Source organism: Pristiophorus japonicus, chromosome 14, assembly GCF_044704955.1.
Source record: "Pristiophorus japonicus isolate sPriJap1 chromosome 14, sPriJap1.hap1, whole genome shotgun sequence".
In the NCBI taxonomy this organism is placed as follows: Eukaryota; Metazoa; Chordata; class Chondrichthyes; family Pristiophoridae; genus Pristiophorus; species Pristiophorus japonicus.
In genome coordinates this window covers 3,332,518-3,350,351 of record NC_091990.1, presented here as the reverse complement: position 1 = coordinate 3,350,351, position 17,834 = coordinate 3,332,518, and the positions used below count along the sequence as shown (strand labels likewise).

The 17,834-nt window shown below is 50.4% G+C and overlaps 1 protein-coding gene across 2 annotated transcripts in view; it reads left to right on the top strand.

Annotated features, from left to right (window-relative positions):
• Nucleotides 1-17,834, top strand: part of LOC139279677 (forkhead box protein O3-like) — a 198,351-nt gene that overhangs the window by 155,230 nt on the left and 25,287 nt on the right. The gene's annotated exons all lie outside the window — the stretch shown is intronic.

The window sequence follows — 17,834 nt, the reverse complement described above, 5'->3', positions numbered from 1 at the left end:
TAGGGAGGGAGTTCCAGGATTGTGACCCAGCGACGATGAAGGAACGGCCGATATATTTCCAAGTCAGGATGGTGTGTGACTGGGAGGGGAATGTGGAGGTGGTGGTGTTCCAATGCGCTACGCGGGGGGCAGGTAGGCTACAGAACTAATGAGAATCGGCAACACCTCAGTACCGATGTATCTTTCTCCCAATTTTATTGGGAATGTGTGACGAGGAGAGATTTGATATGACATTAACATCACAATCCAGCCTATAATATCCAACGATATGGGCACTGCACCACGTGCGGGTGTGGGTAAATAATTTGGTCGCAGTTATTTGGAACTGATTATTCTCTACAAACCCCCCTCTTTTGTTATTGCTTTGATAAAAGAAAAATAAAGATTTAAATTTATACCTTAAAGGTGATAGCACCTTTCACGATCGTCTCAAAGCACTTTACAGACATTGAAGCACTTTAGAAGTGTAGTCACTGTTGTAATGTGGAAAACGCGGCAGCCAATTTGCACACAGCAAGCTCCCACAAACAGCAATGTGATTATGACTGGAAAATTTGTTTTTTGTTTTGTTGATTGAGGGATAAAATATTGGTCAGGACACGGGGATAACTCCCCTGCTCTTCTTCGAAACAGTGTCATGGGATCTTTTACGTTCACCTGAGAGAGCAGACGGGGCCTGGGTTTAACGTCTCATCCAAAAGACGGCACCTCCGACAGTGCGGCACTCCCTCAGCACTGCACTGGGAGTGTCAGCCTAGATTTTTCTGCTCAAGTCCCTGGAGTGGGACTTGAACCCACAATCTTCTGACTCAGAGATGAGTGTGCTGCCTACTGAGACAAGACTGACACTAAAACAAACCTGTTTTAGACAGAATATCTCTGGACTGGGGAGACTGGGGCAGTCACTGTAGGAACCTCAACGATTGTCTTTACAGAACCTCTTTAAAATGTAGAGTGAAATATCACTGATGATCATAATCAGGCTGGTTATTTAGGTGACATTTTGCCTGTTCTACGGGTCATGTCCTGTATCACAGAATTAAAAGTAGTGGTGTGACACTTAAATTAATAGATTAAGTCCTGCACACAATACCATAGAATTAACGTCAGTCAGAAGAAAGATCTCGGGTGATTTTCTCCTCCGTTGTGCTGTTGCTAATTACATCATTCCTTGGGTTAATTACAGTAAACCCACTCCCGAAAAATCACATCTGTATGATAGTCTGACAGGAATAAAGCGTTACATCAATTTCAGAAAATTCAATATATTTACAGGGTGAGAAATATACAAACCCCTCTTTGAAAGCTATTTTGGACTTGCTAACTCTACAAGACCCACTTGTTTGAAAACAGCCTCTTCATACCAGCATGACTCAGGAATGTGCCTGACAGAGATTTCTTTTACCCACCCCAGTGTTCTCTCTTGAAAGCGATGTGCCCACTGGCACCTTACTCCAGTGACCATTCTTCATGTAGATCGTCGGGCTGTGAGGGACAACAGGCGAGTCTGCCCCGGTGAATGTTGAACCCAATCCTCTCCTGCACCGCGCTGGGCGAACTCTTTCTTTTGTTTGTTTGCCGTATGTGGTCGACATTTTATTACCCATCCACAGTTGCCGCGAGAAGACTTTCTAATGTGGAGGCGATGGTGGGCTTTGCTTTGAGTCAATGAAGTGTCAGCCCTGGCTCAGTGGGCAGCACCCTCGCCTCTGAGTCAGAAGGTTGTGGGTTCAAGTCCCACTCCAGAGACTTGAGCACAAAAATCTAGGCTGACACTCCAGTGCAGTACTGCGGGAGTGCTGCACTGTCGGAGGTGCCGTCTTTGGGATGAGATGTTAAACCGAGGCCCTGTCTGCTCTCTCAGGTGGATGTAAAAGATCCCATGGCCACTATTTCGAAGAAGAGCAGGGGAGTTATCCTCGGTGTCCTGGCCAATATTTATCCCTCAATCAACATAACAAAAAAAGATTATCTGGTCATTATCACGTTGCTGTTTCTCATCACCGAGAGCATGCAGAAACCAAGCGCAGGCAGTGGAAGGAGCGTGCGGCAAACCAGTCCCACCCTCCCCTTCCTTCAACCACTGTCTGTCCCACCTGTGACAGAGACTGTAATTCCCGTATTGGACTGTTCAGTCACCTGAGAACTCACTTTTAGAGTGGAAGCAAGTCTTCCTCGATTTTGAGGGACTGCCTACGATGATGATGCTGTTTGTGGGAGCTTGCTGTGCGTATATCGGCTGCCGCGTTTCCCACATTACAACAGTAACTACACTCCAAAAGTACTTCATTGGCTGTAAAGTGCTTTGGGGGGTGCCCGGTGATTGTGAAAGGTGCTATATAAATGCAAGTCTTTCTTTCTTTCAATCATGGGATTGGAGTAGATCAGAACGCGTGGGTGTGGCCAATCTCTTTCCCTGTCAGCCGTTGCCTGGTAATGCTCCTGTGAAGCACCTGGGGCTGTTGTACGACGTTGAAGGTGATATATAAATGTAAGTTGTTGGTGTGAAGTCAGGGTTTCTGATAACCTGGCAATTTTCATGGTATTTTTCCTGAAGCGAGCCTGGGATTTGAACACTCAGCCTCTTGTGTTGCTGGTCCAGGGGCAGAACCAGTAAACTATCATACCCAACGGGAAAGCAAGCCGGGATTCCCACCCCACTCTACAGTTTTGCCGGCACGAAAAGTTCTTTGAGATAAATAATTAATAAAAGTGAAACTCAATGCGTCAACTTCACTTAATAACATCCTCGCACACTTGACCAACCTTTTGCGCGCAGGCTGAATGATGGGAATGAGATGAGGATTAATAATCCAAAGGTGGTTGGGGATTTGTCTGCCACAGGGTGTGCGCAGGTTCAGCCTTGGCGTGGGTGCAGCAGATCAGGCCCCTGGATTGCTCCAGCAAAGTTTTGCCTGTAACCCGAGCCTCTGCCTGTGCTGTAAATGGCACCTCACTGCACAGCAAACAGATGTTGCAAGCTCGCGGCTGCACCAGGAATCTCTGGTAGCCACAAGCCCTTGCAGCAGCGCCAGGGTATGGGCAAAAGCCAGTCATTGCGTGTGTAACACTGCGGCCAGATACTTGTCTGCTGTCCTGTGGTATTTTAAAATTATACAGCAAACCAGAGCAATATTTTACATTGTCTGAATTGTCTTCCCATCAATCCTGCCAACAGTTATTTTTAAGAGTAATACTGAATCTCCTTCCTTGGTGCACTTGTTTTGTTACTGTTTGTAAGCAACGCATCGATTTTTAGAATATTCATCCTCGTTTACAAATCCCTCCATGGCCCTCGCCCCTCCCTATCTCTGTAATCTCCTCCAGCCCCACAACCCCCCGAGATGTCTGCGCTTCTCTAATTCTGGCCTCTTGAGCATCCCTGATTATAATCACCCCACCATCGGTGGCTGTGCCTTCCGCTGCCTGGGCCCCAAGCTCTGGAACTCCCTCCCTAAACCTCTCCGCCTCTCTACCTCTCTCTCCTCCTTTAAGACGCTCCTTAAAACCTCCCTCTTTGACCAACATGTTCTGATCTCTCCTTATGTGGCTCGGTGTCAAATTTTGTTTGATAATCGCTCCTATGAAGCACCTTGGGACGTTTTACTACATTAAAGGTGCTATATAAATACAAGTTGTTGTATAAAAAGTGTATTATTTTTGGAGTTTGAGCAAAGCAAAGAGACTGTTTTGAAACACTTTTGTTTCTAATATGGAATACTGTCTGGATGGGAGGCATCCTAGTTTGCAAAGGGAAGGTGGGGTGGGAATAGCAGAGACTGTGACCACAAGCTTCCAATCCTCCCGGGTATGGGAGTGGTGCCAGAGAACAGGAAAATTGCAAATATTACAATCCTGTTCAAAACAAGGGGAGAGGGATGAAGTATGGGCGAGTCAGCCCAGTGTTGGTGATGGGGAAACTTATAGTTAGTAGCATTCTCACCTGAGCCGGTGGGTTGTGGGTTAAAGCCTCACTCCCGAGATTTGTGCACCTTGTCTCATGAACACTTCAGTGCAGTACTGAGGGAGCGCCGCACTGTCGGAGGGGCAGTACTGAGGGAGCGCCGCACTGTCGGAGGGGCAGTACTGAGGGAGCGCCGCACTGTCGGAGGGGCAATACTGAGGGAACGCCGCACTGTCGGAGGGGCAGTACTGAGGGAGCGCCGCACTGTCGGAGGGGCGGTACTGAAGGAGCGCTGCACTGTTGGAGGGGCAGTGCTGAGGGAGTGCTGCACTGTCGGAGGGGCGGTACTGAAGGAGCGCTGCACTGTCGGAGGGGCAGTACTGAGGGAGTGCTGCACTGTTGGAGGGGCAGTGCTGAGGGAGTGCTGCACTGTCGGAGGGGCGGTACTGAGGGAGTGCTGCACTGTGGTGCACTGACAACCAGCTGGTTTGCACTCCACCGACTCATTCTGCATAAAAACATAGAAAATAGGTGCAGGAGTAGGCCATTCGGCCCCTCGAGCCTGCACCACCGTTCAATAAGATCATGGCTGATCATTCCCTCAGTACCCCTTTCCTGCTTTCTCTCCATACCCCTTGATCCCTTTAGCCGTAAGGGCCATATCTAACTCCCTCTTGAATCTTTCCAATGAACTGGCATCAACAACTCTCTGCGGCAGGGAATTCCACAGGTTAACAACTCTGAGTGAAGAAGTAACTCCTCATCTCAGTTCTAAATGGCCTGCCCCTTATCCTTAGAATGAGGAAGGACAAATTAATCATGTAATTTGGCAAAGGATGAGAGGAAATATGTGTTTAATGTAACAGTGTGTCCTGAATTGACCTGTGGAGAGAGTATGGCACAACAGAAATGCACCCTGCTCCAGCAGTTTACTGCCCAGGCCGTGCCTATGTACGTCTACCCCATGGATTCACTAGAAATGAGACATTCAACACTTGGGGTCTGAAACTGCTCTTTCAACAAAAGCAGGGTATGATTTTTTTTACATCCCCAACAAAACGCTTTCCCAGAAACCATAGCTGTGCAGTTTCGCGATTCCACTGGGCGGCCATTAAAGGAACGTGGACACAATATTAATAATTCCCAAGTGGGGATGATATACTCAGTGTCAGCCATAGTTCAGTGGGCAGCACTCCCACCTCTAAGTCAGAAGGTTGTGGGTTCAAGTCCCAATCCAGGTACTTGAGCACAAAAATCTAGGCTGCCACTCCCAGTGAGGTACTGAGGGAGTGCTGCACTGTCGGAGGTGCCGTCTTTCGGATCAGACGTTAAACTGAGGCCCCATCTGCCCTCTCAAGTGGATGTAAAAGATCCCACGGCACTATTGGAAGAAGAGCAGGGGAGTTATCCCCGGTGTCCTGGGGTCAATATTTATCCCTCAATCAACATCACTAAAAACAGATTATCTGGTCATTATCACATTGCTGTGTGTGGGAGCTTGCTGTGCACAAATAGGCTGCCGCGTTTCCCACATTACAACAGTGGCCACACTCCAAAAAGTACTTCATTGGCTGTAAAACGTTTTGGGACATCTGGAGGTCGTGAAAGGCGCTATATAAATGCGTCTTTCTTTGTTTAAAAAGAAAAAAATGTGAGAATGTCTGTTGTAATTCCCAGGTGCCATGGTCTCTCTCCGAGCCCGTGTTGAAACTGGAAGGTAGTGTCTTCCCACCCCTGTTCAATTTAATTAAATAAAAACAGGCTTTCTCTCATTTTTCACTAAATGAAGAATGGGCCCTTCATTCGCCAGGACGGTGCGTTGCCAATGACACAAAGATGTATCTTCCACAAATCATTAGTAGCCTTTGTGCCTCTTGTTGGTACAATGTGTGCTTCCTGTGTGCTCCATGAGTAACTGTTGCAGATACATAAACAAGTGCTATGTAGTAACAAGACCTGCGCTCATTACCTGAGCTATTTTTAGCCTGGTTTGGAGGCATTCCCTGCTCCACAACTGGCCCAAGAGCAGGGCCCACAGCGCAGACAATCAGTCCGCACGTCCAGACCTGACTCGCAGCGATTGTTTGGTCTCTGGCTCTGCTTTCCAGTGTGCTCAGCGACCTGCCCAATGACCCTGCTGCTCACCACCTCGTCCTGAGGAGGACCCGGTTATATATGCAGACTATAGATGTACTCTCTGTGTAGTCACTGTATAGTTGCACAAGATGGAGACTTGTTACCTGATGTACTATCAGTAAGATTTATACTGTCTATATACTATGCTGGCACCACTAGAGGGTGCAACTGGTGGAGACCGGGGTTTCCCGCCCTGGTGGCAGGGGCTGTATAAAAGGGGAGCCACCATGCTTGTTGCCTCACTCTGGAGTTACGAATAAAGGACCAAGGTCACTACAGTTTGAGTGCAACACATTGCCTCGTGGAGTCATTCATAAGTACATTACACACGTAATAGACCCGGCCCTCGATGAGTCATTTTCCTCTTGGCATCTTTCAGGGCTGAATTCCACCTTGAGTGGAAAACAGAATACCTGATTTCTCCCCAAGGTTGTGGGAGCAGACGGCTTTAGAAGGTGTAATTTTTAACAATGAGGTTTTCTCCAAAAGAGATAACTCTCCGAGGGATATGGGGATCGGGCGGGGAAGGTGGATTTGAGGCGGAAGGTGATATTGAATGGTGGAACAGGCTCGGCTACAGAGAACATTGATGACGACACTGCATGTTACTCCTTCAAATTGGCGGTAGAAAGTTAACTTTGATAAAGACTTGTATGAATTTGGTAAATTGAAATAAAGAGAGGTATTTTTCCAAATCGGTTCACCGTTTCATAAACTTCCCTCTGTTAGCGAAACGTCAGGCTTGCGATATACTCTCACCGTTGCTAACACAAGTAAATGTAGGAAATTCTGCCTCTGTGTCTGTGAGCATGAAGCTTACAGTCTCCTGGGTTGTGGTGCACCTCATTGGCTCCCGTAATATGCAAATATCTGCCTGACAGACAGCCGCGATGTACCTGCCATGCAAATGAACAAGTTCGTTATTTTTAAAAATTCGGAATTGTACATTTTTAACTCGTTCTGTTTCAGATTTGCTCTTCAATAAAATGGAAAAGGTGAACAGGCTCATTGGTGCATGCTAGGAATTGTCAGCTTGTGTCAATCGCTGGGTAGCCTGGCATGTGATCGGGCTGTGTGTGGGGGGGGGGGGAGTGTGTGTGTGGGGGGGGGAGTGTGTGTGTGTGTGTGGGGGGGGGAGTGAGTGTGGGGGGGGGGGGAGTGTGTGTGTGTGTGTGGGGGGGGGAGTGAGTGTGTGTGTGTGGGGGGGGGAGTGAGTGTGTGTGTGTGGGGGGGGGAGTGAGTGTGTGTGTGTGGGGGGGGGAGTGAGTGTGTGTGTGTGGGGGGGGGAGTGAGTGTGTGTGGGGGGGGAGTGAGTGTGTGTGGGGGGGGGAGTGTGTGTGTGTGTGGGGGGGGGAGTGAGTGTGTGTGTGTGGGGGGGGGAGTGTGTGTGGGGGGGGGAGTGTGTGTGTGTGTGTGGGGGGGGGAGTGAGTGTGTGTGTGTGGGGGGGGGAGTGAGTGTGTGTGTGTGGGGGGGGGAGTGAGTGTGTGTGTGTGGGGGGGGGAGTGTGTGTGTGTGTGTGGGGGGGGGAGTGAGTGTGTGTGGGGGGGGGAGTGTGTGTGGGGGGGGGAGTGTGTGTGGGGGGGGAGTGTGTGTGGGGGGGGGAGTGTGTGTGTGTGTGGGGGGGGAGTGTGTGTGTGTGTGGGGGGGGGGAGTGTGTGTGTGTGTGTGGGGGGGGAGTGAGTGTGTGTGTGTGGGGGGGGGAGTGAGTGTGTGTGGGGGGGGGAGTGTGTGTGGGGGGGGGAGTGTGTGTGGGGGGGGAGTGTGTGTGGGGGGGGGAGTGTGTGTGGGGGGGGAGTGTGTGTGGGGGGGGGAGTGTGTGTGGGGGGGGGAGTGTGTGTGGGGGGGGGGAGTGTGTGTGTGTGTGGGGGGGGGAGTGTGTGTGTGTGTGGGGGGGGGGAGTGTGTGTGTGGGGGGGGGGAGTGTGTGTTTGGGGGGGGGGGTGTGTGGAAGGCGGGGGTGATGAGTGACAGTGTGTGCTAGTGTGCGTGAGAACAGGACTATCTGTGAACATTGACTGTCGGCTCACACAGGGGAACAAATGGCTGCTTGTTGCCGGGCCAACCGAACTCCAGGATGACTCGCCACTTTCAGGAAAGGAGAGAGGAAAATTGGGGCGGGAGTGGGGATGGGTTGTGCATTTCTGTAGCGCCTTTTATGATCACCGAACGTCCCAAAGCGCTTTACAAAATGATGTACTTTGTGAAGTGTAGTCACTGTTGTAATGTGGGAAACGCGGCAGCCAATTTGCGCACAGCAAGCTCCCACACACAGCAATGTGATAATGAGCAGATAATCTGTTTTAGTGATGTTGATTGCGGGATAAATATTGGCCCCAGGACATCGGGGAGAACTCCCCTGCTCTTCTTCGAAATAGTGCCATGGAATCTTTTACATCCACCTGAGAGAGCAGCCTTGGTTGAATGTCTTATCCGAAAGACGGCACCTCCGACAGTGCGGCACTCCCTCAGCACCGCCCCTCCGACAGTGCGGCACTCCCTCAGCACCGCCCCTCCGACAGTGCGGCACTCCCTCAGCACCGCCCCTCCGACAGTGCGGCACTCCCTCAGCACCGCCCCTCCGACAGTGCGGCACTCCCTCAGCATCGCCCCTCCGACAGTGCGGCGCTCCCTCAGTACCGCCCCTCCGACAGTGCGGCACTCCCTAGGTACTGCCCCTCCGACAGTGCGGCGCTCCCTCAGCACCGCCCCTCCGACAGTGCGGCACTCCCTCAGCACCGCCCCTCCGACAGTGCGGCGCTCCCTCAGCACCGCCCCTCCGACAGTGCAGCACTCCCTCAGTACCGCCCCTCCGACAGTGCGGCACTCCCTCAGTACCGCCCCTCCGACAGTGCGGCGCTCCCTCAGTACCGCCCCTCCGACAGTGCGGCGCTCCCTCAGCACCGCCCCTCCGACAGTGCGGCGCTCCCTCAGCACCGCCCCTCCGACAGTGCGGCACTCCCTCAGTACCGCCCCTCCGACAGTGCGGCGCTCCCTCAGTACCGCCCCTCCGACAGTGCGGCACTCCCTCAGTACTGCCCCTCCGACAGTGCGACTCTCCCTCAGTACTGCCCCTCCGACAGTGCGGCGCTCCCTCAGTACCGCCCCTCCGACAGTGCGGCACTCCCTCAGTACTGCCCCTCTGACAGTGCGACTCTCCCTCAGTACTGCCCCTCCGACAGTGCGGCGCTCCCTCAGTACTGCCCCTCCGACAGTGCGGCACTCCCTCAGTACTGCCCCTCCGACAGTGCGGCACTCCCTCAGTACCGCCCCTCCGACAGTGCGGCACTCCCTCAGTACCGCCCCTCCGACAGTGCGGCACTCCCTCAGTACCGCCCCTCCGACAGTGCGGCACTCCCTCAGTACCGCCCCTCCGACAGTGCGGCACTCCCTCAGTACCGCCCCTCCGACAGTGCGGCACTCCCTCAGTACCGCCCCTCTGACAGTGCGACACTCCCTCAGTACCGCCCCTCCGACAGTGCGGCACTCCCTCAGTACTGCCCCTCCGACAGTGCGGCACTCCCTCAGTACTGCCCCTCCGACAGTGCGGCGCTCGTTCAGCACTACATGGGAGTGTCAGATTTTTGTGTTAGTGTGTTGGATTTTTGTGCTCAAGTCCCTGGAGTGGGACTTGAACCCACAACCCTCTGGCTCAGAGGCGAGGGCGCTACCCACTGAGCCACGGCTGGCGGGTGGCGGGGATGTTGGGGAGAAGGTTGAAAGGGCATCAATAGTAAAGTCTCCATCTGAAAGCTCGTATTGTGGCTGATTTAGGAAGTGCTGAATCGTGGATTCCCCCCCGCCCCCCCGCCCCGCCCCGCCCCGCCCCGCCTCCTGTGGTGGATGAACCAGTAATTGAGTTGGGTTTGCAGAGCAGTTTGATTCAAAGAAACACCCACTGAAGCTTCCTTAAAAGCTCAGCGGGAAGACCACGGTACTGCACCCCCCTCCAGTCAGAGAGATCTTTGCTGACCTTCACGGAGGAAAGCGCAGGTTGGCAAGCGATTCAGTACCATTGCTCGATTGTAGATGGCTCGAAGTTCCAGCTCGGTCTGCTGTATTTCTCGACTGACGGGCTCCCGTTGTGGTGCAGTGAACGGTGATGTCTGCAATTGGACGGGCCCATGCCAGTTCCCGCTCAGCTGGTATCCCAGCAAAAAAGTTAATCACTTGTGCTAAAAGCAGGCACCCGCCCAGTTGCCTCACCCATCGCCTGATTGCACCTGTAATTAAGCAAAATTAATGTACAGTCAATTATCCCACAGTAACCCTGCCTGCGGCCTCTGGCTGATAAATTTAGTCAGGGGTGTGGTGCTGTTCATTTCGTGGCCAATGTAATAGTTCATGGCCAACAGCTTGCACACAGTGCCAATAAATGACGATCTCCTTGGCGGGCGCAACTGTCTTGAACGGCGGGAATCGTGGCCTGTGTATTTGTTCATCTGCAAAGGCCACACTATCTGCCCCACAACTAAAATGAGGGGAAAATAAAATCTGGCATTTATCAGACCAAAGTGGAGCAGCAACAACAACTTGTATTTATATAGCGCCTTTAACGCAGTGAAACGTCCCAAGACGCGTCACAGGTGTGTTAGGAGGCAAAAACATTAGACACCGAGCCGCATAAGTAGAAATTAGGGAAGGTGACCATAAGCTGGGTCACAGAGGTAGGTTTTAAGGAGCGTCTTAAAGGAGGAGAGAGAGGTAGAGAGGCGGAGAGGTTTAGAGAGGGAGTTCCAGAGCTTGGGGCCCAGGCAACAGAAGGCATGGCCACTAATGGTGGAGCGATTATATTCAGGGATGGTCAAGGGCAGAATTAGAGCAGCGCAGATATCTCAGGGGGTTATGGGGCTGGAGGAGATTACAGAGATAGGGAGGGGTGAGGGCATGGAGGGATTTGAAAACGAGGATGAGAATTTTGAAATCGAAGTGTTGGGGTTCCGGGAGCCAATGTAGGTCAACGAGCACAGGGGGTGAAGGGTGAGCAGGACTCGGTGCAAGTTGGGACACGGGGCAGTGAGCACAGGGGGTGATGGGTGAGTGGGACTCGGTGCGAGTTGGGACACGGGGCAGCGAGCACAGGGAGTGATGGGTGAGCGGGACTTGGTGCGAGTTGGGACACGAGGCAACGAGCACAGGGGGTGATGGGTGAGCAGGACTCTGTGCGAGTTAGGACACGGGTCAGCGAGCACAGGGGGTGATGGGTGAGCGGGACTTGGTGCGAGTTAGGACACGGGTCAGTGAGCACAGGGGGTGATGGGTGAGCGGGACGGTGCGAGTTAGGACACGGGTCAGCGAGCACAGGGGGTGAAGGGTGAGCGGGACTTGGTGTGAGTTAGGACACTGGGCAGTGAGCACAGGGGGTGATGGGTGAGCGGGACTTGGTGCGAGTTAGGACACGAGGCAGCGAGCACAGGGGGTGATGGGTGAGCAGGACTTTGTGCGATGCAGACACTCCCATTGTCCCAAGCCCATTGGGAAGCAGACTAAGACTGTCCACACTCAGTTGATGGGTATGGCAGTGTAATGATTGTGCTTCCTGCTTCCAGAATAACAGCAAGTAGTGAAATATAAATTTGATAAATCTCTTAATTTGTCGGCTGGCGCCAGGGGGAAAAAAACAGTAAAAAGTGCAGGACTGTCACTAAAAAAAAAAACAACTGGTCACTAATATCCTCCGGGGAATAGACCGTCCACCCCTCCCTCAGTGGAATGAAGTCTCCATGATGTGGTTGGACCTTAAGGTCCTCTGAAGTGGCTTCGCAAACCACTCAATTGCTCGGATAGGCAGCAAATGTGACTCGTATTTCAACAACAATTTATTTTTAAACGCAGGAGACAACTTATACACCTTCAAGACATGGTCTGCATTTGAACTCGTGGTGCCGCCCCCCCCAGTGTCCAGCATCCGCAGTATTTGGCTTTTGTATTGGTGACGAGAGGGACACAGTATTTAAGTCATGTGCAAACACAACTTTCTCAAACATTCGACCAAATGGCAACACATTTTTCCGTCTTTCGGATGAGACGTTAAACCGAGGCCCCGTCTGCTCTCTCAGGTGGATGTAAAAGATCCCGTGGCACTATTTCGAAGAAGAGCAGGGGAGTTATCCCCGGTGTCCTGGGGCCAATATTTATCCCTCAATCAACATCACTAAAACAGATTATCTGGTCATTATCACATTGCTGTTTGTGGGAGCTTGCTGTGTGCAAACTGGCTGCCGCGTTTCCCACATTACAACAGTGACTACACTCCAAAAAGTACCTCATTGGCTGTAAGGCGCTTTGGGATGTGAAAGGCGCTATAGAAATGCAAGTCTTTTATTTAAAAATTAGTAAATCCAAATTAAGGTAAAAAGGTGTCCCATATAAGAACATAATAGGAGCAGGAGTAGGCCACACGGCCCCTCGAGCCTTCCCCGCCATTCAATACGATCATAGCTGATCTGATCATGGACTCAGCTCCATTTCCCCGCCCACTCCCCATAACCCCTTATCCCCTTATCCCCTTATTGGTTAAGAAACTGTCTATTTCTATCTTAAATTTATTCAATGTCCCAGCCTCCACAGCTCTCTGAGGCAGCAAATTCCACAGATTTACAACCCTCTCAGAGAAGAAATTTCTCCTCATCTCAGTTTTAAATGGGCAGCCCCTTATTCTAAGATTATGCCCCCTAGTTCTAGTCTCCCCCATCAGTGGAAACATCCTCTCTGCATCCACCTTGTCAAGCCCCCTCATAATCTTATACGTTTCGATAAGATCACCTCTCATTCTTCTGAATTCCAATGAGCAGAGGCCCAACCTCATAAGTCAACCCCCTCATCCCCGGAATCAACCTCGTGAACCTTGTAGTTGCAGCCAATCAGCTCCCTCCCCTCCAGCTCTATCTGGGAGAAGCAGGCCTATACATTCCTGCAGGAAGTAGCTGCGTGCAAAGATTAACGAGGGTGTCGTATGTAAATTAAGTTAAAACTCTTGCCAATCACATTAAAGCGGGCAGTTCTCAAACCGTGCCCAGAACCCTCGTTTTGTCCGGCTGTTGCCGAGACCACAGTGACTCACTGTGTGGTGGATGACTCTGCATAATAACAGCATGCCAGGCCGGTTCCTCGGACTGCCCCCGTTGCCTGGGGAACAGCGGGGACAGCCCAGGATTAGACTACGGAAACTGGAGCCCAATTACTTCTCACACAGCACATTTCTCGATCGCGTGTGCAGTGAAGCATGAGACTGTGCTGGGAGAACGGGTCACCACCTGATTTCACAATAAAATATTAATTTAATCTAGAGATACGTGGGCGGTGGCAGCCAAATTAAATTTATAGTTATGATTTAGACACTCTGGCGTTAGGTACATGGTGATAGTTGCAAATTAGGTTATTTTTTTACAGCGGCAGCAATGGTGGGTGAAAATAGATGACAACGGGAGATTTTTTTGTGAAATTTTGTGCTAGTCAAGGTGAAGGGAGTTAGTTAGAACTGGAATTCTTCCTCCATTTCGGGATCAAGCGGTCCAAAGTTAACTGTAGCACTGGCTAGATACAGAATTCAGCTGCCCTGTACCCTGCCAGCTGTAATGTATTTGCTTCATGGGCTCTTTGCTTAAGAATTCATAGCAATGCATTGCTATTAAGAATTAGTTGGTTTATTAACAAATCACACTACACATTACCGGTTAATCCACTTGGCTCACAATTGCATACCTCATCGTGGATGATCTAGACGCAACTGTCTGAGATTTTATTGAGTCTTGTGAATGTCACATGACTGGCTAAGCCACTCTCAATGCAACAGCTCCACAACTATTTTAAACTAAACTTTAAATCACGTGCCCTGTTAGCAAGGGCACTCGAACCCATAAATTTAGAAATTAACTGGGAACTTTGCCAATCAAATTATAATTTGGTTGCCGAGGGTGATGATGCACTCCAGTCCCTCCGGCGCCCACCTCTCGCGGAAGGCCGTGAATGTACCGGTGGACACCGCGTGCTCCATCTCCAGGGACACCCTGGCGCGAACGTAACCGCGGAAGAGAGGCAGGCAGTCGGGCTGAACGACCCCCTCGATGCCCAGACCGGTTAATGGCACCCTTGGCCAGGCCTATGAGCAGTTCCACGAGGAGGCCCTCCGACCTCCTACCGTCCTTTGGCTGAGCTGTTAAATCGAGGCCCTATTCAGGTGTTAAATGGCTTCATTCAAAGAGCCCAGTTATCCTGGCCAGCCAGCCAGAAATAAACTGTTGGGAAATGGCTGCCGTGTTTCCCTACCTAACACCAGTCGCTCTCCTTCAAAGCAATTCATTATTTGTAGAGAGCTGTGACAGAGAGCTATATAAGTAGAAGTCTTTCTTTCTTTCGATCTGTCTTATTGCAGCAATTTTAATTTACATTGCCAAATGCTTTACAACAACAAAAACAACAACTGATATTTATATAGCGCCTTTAACGTAGTGAAACGTCCCGAGGCGCTTCACAGGAGTGTTATGATCCAAAAAAAAAATTGACACCGAGCCACTCAAGGAGAAATTAGGGCAGGTGACCAAAAGCTTTGTCAAAGATGTCGGTTTTAAGAAGCATCTTGAAGGAAGAAAGAGAGGTAGAGAGGCGGAGAGGTTTAGGGAGGGAGTTCCAGAGCTTGGGGCCCAGGCAACAGAAGGCACGGCCACCGATGGTGGAGCGATTATAATCAGGGATGCTCAGGAGGGCAGAATTAGAGGAGCGCAGACATCTCGGGGAAGGGGGGGTTGCTGGGGGTGTGGGGCTGGAGGAGATTACAGAGATAGGGAGGGGCGAGGCCAGAGAGGGATTTGTAAATAAGGACGAGAATTTTGAAATCGAGGTGTTGCTTAACCGGAAGCACAGGGGGTGATGGGTGAGCGGGGCTTGGTGCGAGTTAGGACACTTGCAGCCGCGTTTTGGAGCACCTCTTGGCCTAGGAATAGTTTTTATACATGGAGGGGACCTAAGGGAGAAGGACATTTTTAAAAAGAGTATCCTTGTAATTGTGTAAGCAGGTTCTCCACACCAGGTACTGACCAACACTAACAGCAGCTTATATTTATACAGAGCAATTTAACGTCGCAAAATGTCCCTAGGCAGGTGTGCTAGTGGGCAAGATTTGTTACCGAGCTACATAAGGAGATATTGGGGCAGATGGCCAAACGATTGGTCAAAGAGGTAGGTTGTAAAGGAGCGTCTTGAACTCAAACACCCCGAGGGAAATGCTTTCAGCCTCCGAGCCAGATCCACCAGTTCTGCTCCGAGTGCCAGGTGGATGCCCGGCATCCGGTCAACCATCTCATCCAGGCATCTGTCCGACCGTGGATTAAAGCTGTCAGCGTTTCCAGCCCCGACAGTCACACAATCGCACTGATACTCTCAGTCAGTATTTGCAACACAGATATAAGCAAATTGCTCCCAAGTCCAGTGTATTTCTATTTTGCTGACACAGTTAAGTCCTGGAATAGCCAATCCTGGAGTCAGCTCGGCTGTGCAGGACTTTTATAAACCCGTCGCTTGTTGAGCGTAAAATAATTCCGCTGTATTTCATCCGAGATTGTCTCAGATGGAGTAAACTGATGAATGCAGAGCACAAACTATATTTGAAAAAGAGAGGCTTGCATTTATATAGTGCCTTCCACAATCCCAGGATGCCCAAAGCGCTTTACAGCCAATGAGGTACTTTTTAAAAGTGTAGTCACTGTTATAATGTAGGAAACGCGACAGACAATTTGTGCACAGCAAGCTCCCACAAACAGCAATGTGATAATGAGCAGACGAGGCCGATATTCTCTAGAGTTTAGAAGAATGAGAGGTGATCGCATTGAAACATACAAAATTCTTACAGGGCTTGACAGGGTAGATGCAGGGAGGATGTTTCCCCCGGGCTGGGGAGTCTAGAACCAGGGGTCACAGTCTCAGGATAAGGGGTCGGCCATTTAGGACAGAGAGAGTGGTGAATCTCTGGAATTCTCTGCCACAGAGGGCTGTGGAGGCTCAGTCTTTGAGTACATTAGAGACAGAGATTGAAAGATTTTTGGATATCAAGGGATATGGGGATAGTACAGGAAAGTGGAGTTGAGGTCAATGGTCAGCCCTGATCTCATTGAATGGCAGAGCAGGCTCGAGGGGCTTGTAGGACCTACTCCTGTTCCTAATTCTTATGTTATGTTGTTATGAGAGAATTCCTTGCATAACGAAAAACAGGTAGGTAAATACAGACCCCATTTTGCGCTTTACATTTAACCGGATATTTCAGCTTTACAGACTGCCATTATGGCTCTTCTACTTCAATGATTGTAACGTGATTTGGGACTTCATGAGGCTGTGATAGGCGCTATAGAAATGCAAGCTCTTCTTTCTATCTAAGCCCCTTTATTTAGGTTCTAACTTAAGCGACATCTTTGCTTAATATTACTAATCGGTGTGACACAAAATCATTTTTATTTTGTTTTACTCTTTACAGGTAACTTGAGCTCATCAAAACTGTGCTGCCCCGTGTCCTAACTCGCACCGAGTCCCGCTCACCCAACACCCCCTGTGCTCACTGCCCCGTGTCCTAACTCGCACCAAGTCCCGCTCACCCATCACCCCCTGTGCTCACCGACCTACATTGGCTCCCGGTTAAGCAATGCCTCGATTTCAAAATTCTCAACCTTGTTTTCAATCCATCCAAGGCCTCACCCTTCCCTATCTCTGTAATCTCCTCCAGCCCCACACTCCCCGAGATGTCTGCGCTCCTCTAATTCTGCCCTCCTGAACATCCCTGATTATAATCGCTCCACCATCAGTGGCCGTGCCTTCTGCTGCCTGGGCCCCAAGCTCTGGAACTCCCTCCCAAAATCTCTCCACCTCTCTACCTCTCTTTCCTCCTTCAAGACGCTCTTTAAAAACCTCCCTCTTTGACCAAGCTTGCCCCAATATCTTCCTTTTGTGGCTCGATGTCAAATATTGTCCAAAAATACTCCTGTGAAGTGCCTTGTGCTTTGTGATGTTAAAGGCGCTATATAAATACAAGTTGTTGTACAATGGGTTTAAATCTTCGGTAGCATTAATTAACCCCCAATGAACAGGGTAGTGTATGTTTATCCTGGGCTGGGGCATAGCAGGGGGCCTTGGGTCTGACACAAATCCGATAGTTAAGTCAGTCCCCAGTGAGCTGCGACAGGGAGAGAGGACGAACTTTGCATTCACTGTCGCTATTGGGTGTGGGGACCTGCTCATTTCACTATTATTTTCAATCTCTTGATGTCCCGCCAACAATTGTGACACGGATCAGGGATCATCTCAAAGAAAGTGCTGATTATACGTCGAAAGTCAGTTAGCTTCTGAGAGAACAAGTTCACATATAAAATAGGACCTTTCGTAAATCGGCTCAATCCAAAATGTTAACGTATCCTTCCAAGATTTTTCATTTTTAGCCCACATTACCATAATTTGCGTTTTTTTCATTTTGTGTCCAAGACTGAAAGAAATCGATGAGTTTATTGGGATTCCAAGAACCATTCTGTTATAGGGAACCTTTTTTTTCATTCCTGGGATGTGGGTGTCGCTGGCAAGGCCGGCATTTATTGCCCATCCCTAATTGCCCCTTGAGAAGGTGGTGGTGAGCCACCTTCTTGAACCGCTGCAGTCCGTGTGGTGAAGGTGCTCCCACAGTGCTGTTAGGGAGGGAGTTCCAGGATTGTGACCCAGCGACGATGAAGGAATGGCCGATATATTTCCAAGTCAGGATGGTGTGTGACTGGGAGGGGAACGTGGAGGTGGTGGTGTTCCCATGCGCCTGCTGCCCTTGTCC